The sequence below is a fragment of the Coenobita brevimanus genome, chromosome 116 (assembly GCF_032717465.1).
Source record: "Coenobita brevimanus isolate Jiangsu-jjx chromosome 116, ASM3271746v2, whole genome shotgun sequence".
Taxonomy (NCBI): Eukaryota; Metazoa; Arthropoda; class Malacostraca; order Decapoda; family Coenobitidae; genus Coenobita; species Coenobita brevimanus.
In genome coordinates, this window is record NC_137069.1 from 53,772,382 (window position 1) to 53,777,381 (window position 5,000).

The window sequence follows — 5,000 nt, forward strand, 5'->3', positions numbered from 1 at the left end:
CGATTTATTTTGCTTATTACACCTTACTGTCCTCTTCTGTGCTACATAAATCCTTCCAATATCGCCAAAGCTCCCTAACACCTTTTCCTAAGCGATTTATTTTGTTTATTACACCTTACTGTCCTCTTCTGTGTTACATAAATCCTTCCAATATCGCCATACTCTGCATAAATAACGTACAAAAGGATATTAACCAGCCATATCCAAAAACAAATCGCTAACGAACAAGTGTTTGGGAGTTTCGTGCGTTGTGTGTGTGTGTGTGTGTGTGTGTGTGTGTGTGTGTGTGTGTGTGTGTGTGTGTGTGTGTGTGTGTGTGTGTGTGAATTTATGTATGTATAGGTAGGTCTGTAGGTAGGTAGGTAGGTAGGTAGGTAGGTAGGTAGGTAAGTAGGTAGGTAGGTAGGCGGGTAGGTATGCGTATGTATGAATGTATGTATGTTATCTCTCTCTCTCTCTCTCTCTCTCTCTCTCTCCCATGTACAAACAAATCAATTTTTTTCCTTTCATTTTTTCAACGTCCCCAAAAAACTGTCTTTCTGCTGCTGCCCCTATACTTCCCGTCCCGTAACACTTCCGCGATAGCGATTTGGGCTGGGTGGTGACTTCCGGGATTGGTAAAATACACTAATCAATATCATAAATCTATCTATATATGGAGAGAGAGAGAGAGAGAGAGAGAGAGAGAGAGAGAGAGAGAGAGAGAGAGAGAGAGAGAGAGAGATTCGGATGAGAGGGGTTGGGTTGGGTAAAGGTGTGGATGATGATGATGATGGTGATGCACAGGTGTCTCTCTCTCTCTCTCTCTCTCTCACACACACACACAAACACCTCTTCCTTACCGATTTATTCCTGGCTCTGCTCCGTTACTATATTCTTGTGTTATACGATCTTTGTTGATATTGAAAAGACATAAGCAAAATAGGGGATATTAATGAGTAGTTTGGAAAATAAATCGCTATGGAAGAGGTGTTACGGGCCCGCCTGAGTGGGACTTGAGCCTTATGGACTGATTATTAAATGACTTCCTTGGGCAGACTATCTATCTATCCATCTATCTATCTATCTGTCTATCTATCCATCCATCCATCCATCCATCCATCCATCTATCTATCTATCTACCTATGTATGTATCTATCTATCTATAGCCAGACGCCTATATCCCGTAAGAGGTGGCCACAAACAAATCGCCTCCATGTCGCCCTGTCCAACGTCATTTCGATGCCCTCCCCCCAGCTTACACCCCCCTCCCCTCTCTCATATACCTCTACACTCCAGCAACCTCATCCTCGATCTACCCCTCCCTCCTCCCCCCTCCACCTCACTAACATGCACTCTTCCCGTCAGTCTCTCACTCTCCATTCCCCCAGCTCACACCCCCCTCTCCACTCCATCCCTCCATCTCACCGACCCTTTCCTTGTGGTCCATATAATTCTCTCTCTCCCTCTCTCTCTCACACACACACACACACACACACACACACACACACACACACACACACACACATTTCTCTCCCTTTCCCTCTCTCTCTCTCTCTCTCTCTCTCTCTCTCTCTCACACACACACACACACACACACACACACACATTTCTCTCCCTCTCTCTCTCTCACACACCTCTCTCTCTCTCTCACACACACACACACACACACACACACACACACACACACACACATTTCTCTCCCTCTCTCTCTCTCTCACACACACACTTCTCTCTCTCTCTCTCTCATACACACACACACACACACACACACACACACATTTCTCTCCCTCTCTCTCTCTCTCACACACACTTCTCTCTCTCTCTCTCTCATACACACACACACACACACACACACACACACACACACACACACACACCTGTCTACCTACCTCCCTAACTACCTACCAGCCTATCAGTTGGTCAATCTCTCTCTCTCTCTCTCTCTCTCTCTCTCTCTCTCTCTCTCTCTCTTGGCCCAGATTTTCGTCCCACAGCACTTCTTCGTGACTAGCATCATCATCTATACTCCTTTCACCTTAACTTGGCCCAGATTTTCGTCCCATAGCACTTCTTCGTGACTAGCATCATCATCTATACTCCTTTCACCTTAACTTGGCCCAGATTTTCGTCCCACAGCACTTCTTCGTGACTAGCATCATCATCTATACTCCTTTCACCTTAACTTGGCCCAGATTTTCGTCCTTTTGCAGCTTATTTCACGTAGCTCAGTGGCAGAGAAAGACAATGCTACGGCTCTACATCCTTCCCGTTGCACTTCTTCGTGACTAGTAGCATGTTCCAGTGTTAATCTATTTGCCAAGTTAGAGTGAAAGCGGTATAGGACTGTATTCCTTTCCACTGCACTTCTTCGTGACTAGAATCGCTGGAATATACTGATCCTTGTACTATGGTGTCAGGAAATTGTGGTGGTGGTGGTGGTGGTGGTGGTGGTGACCACAATGATGATAAAGATGACGCTGATGACGATGAAGCTAATAATAATAATAATAATAATAATAATAACTAATAATAATAATAATAATAATAATAATAATAATAATAACAACAATAATAATAATAGTAATAATAATAATAATAATAATAATAATGAGTAAAATAATAAAAATAAAAATAAAAATAATAATAATAATAATAATAATAATAATAATAACAAAAATAATAATAATAACAATAATAACCATAACCATAATAATAATAATAATAATAATAACAATAACAATAATGACAATAATAACCGTATTAATAATAATAATAATAATAATAATAATAACAACAACACCCCTGGCCTCTCTCACCTTCTCTTGCGCCGCGGCCTGCCCCCCTCCCGGGCCGGTGGCGGTGGCGAGGCGGCGTCCGCGTGAAGGCTGACGTGCTGCAGATGAGCCAGCACTTCCTCATCAACACACCTGGGATTGGACACGTGACACCAGGTGGATTCCGGCTCCACCTTGGGGGTCACTGGCGGCTCCCCTGGGTCTGCCCCTGGGTGGGTCAGGCCCCCCCGGGTACACGGCTGGGGGTAACTGGGGTACTTCACGTCCCCCTCAAACTTGTGCGAAACAGGGTAGCCGGGGTAAGGCAGGGCGCTGCTGGCCCCCTTAGGGTACATCTCAGCCTGCAGTGTTGGGCCGCACACTCGGTTCTCAAAGCCTGGTCCAGCCTGGGCTTGTGGCGGCGGTCCATAGGGGAACTGCTGGCACATGAACGAGTGCCGGCGATGGGCCATGTAGTGTGTGGATGGGTTCAGGTTTGGCTGTGTGTACGCCATAGCACCTGCATAGTTACCTGGAGCCACGCTACCTGGGGCCACGCTACCAGGGGCCACGCTGCACTGGCCGGGAGTCATAGCACCACCACCTGGGTACGCCACTACATTCCCGCCCTGGCCGCCATCAGTATCGCTGCCTCTCGCAAACTGGCCCGGGTGCTGTGGCCCTGGCAGCATCATGAGGCCACCTGGCAGATGGGAAGCCGCCCTACAAACCCCTGCCACCTGCGGAACACTTCTAGGGGGTTCCACACTAGGGGCACCACCTCTAGCCTCCATGAACGAAGGCTCCGCATTTGGGGCACCGCGTCTCGGCCCCGTATATGAAGGTGGCGCAGTCGGAGCCACATTCCTCGGGCCAGGGAGGGAGGCGTCGGGATTCGGGGCGCAGTTTCTCGGGCCGCTGAAGGACTGGTCGGGGTTTGGGGGGCCGGTGCCGTGGGGGTCCAGGGCCTGAGCGTAGAGCCCCCTGTAGTACCCGGAGTGGACGCTGCTGGTGGTCGGGTAAGGGTACTGCGCCACTAACATGTCACTAGCTACAAGAACACGACACTAACAGCAAAACGACAGCCTGGGCTTTCACACCGCTGTCTGGATGGCTAAAAACAGGGCCCTAACAGCCGAACGACAGCCCGGGTCTCACACTGTTGTTCTGTTGGTTAATCATACACACACACACACACACAAATCCCCGGTCCTTTAACTGTTGTCTAAGGGGTAAATCCTACATCAAAACAGCAAAGCAGACTCCTGGGTCACAAACACAACAGCGAAATCCCTCCACTGTTGTCTTTGCACGTAAACTCACACAAAAACAAAGACCCACTCCTTCCACTGTTGTCTTTGCGCGTTAACTCACACAAAAACAAAGACCCACTCCTTCCACTGTCGTCTGGGTGTTTAATCTCAAATAGCACGTCGTCCTCTTGTTCCCGGGGAGGTTATTCTTCAGCAACACTGGCAACACAACAGGCTAATCCATCCACGGCCATCACGCTGTTTAATCTGCCACCAAAAGACAAAGGCTCGTTCTCACACTGTTGTTTTGGAGGTACACTAAAACAGGCTTACAACACACACACACTAACTTCACACACACTTTAGCGGAGGGGGGGATGGGGGAGCTGTGAAATTATGCACAAACACTGCACACAACTGAGTGGCACTGCAAAGGTTGGCACTGCAGAAGGCGGCACTGAAGACGATACAAGAGGTTGGCACTGCAGATGATGTGGAGAGGAAGTGAAGATGTTTTTGGAGTGGCAGTGTAGGTACAAAATGGCGCGGCAGTGCAGTTGCACACGGAGAGGTGGCCCTGCAGAAGAAATACAGTGGCAACGAAGAGACTATCTGGCACTGTGGATGCAACTGCTTGGCACTGAAGATTTTAAGACGGCACTGCAGGCTTTTTAGGGTGGCACTGCAGCACAAGACAATGGCAGGGAAGATAGCTTAAGGTGGCACTGAAGCTGCTTTTGAGAGGCACTGCAGACGCAGAGGGTGGCACTGCAGACGCACAGGGTGGCACTGCAGACACAAAGGGTGGCACTGCAGACGCACAGGGTGGCACTGCAGACGCACAGGGTGGCACTGATGGAAGGCACTTGTAGGTGGCACTGCAGGCTGCTAAGGAACCTGAGGGAGGCACTGCAGAGGGAGACGATGTGGCTACTTTTAGATGGCACTGCAGGACGTGTTAGGGCGTCACGGGAGAAGGTTACGTGTGGCA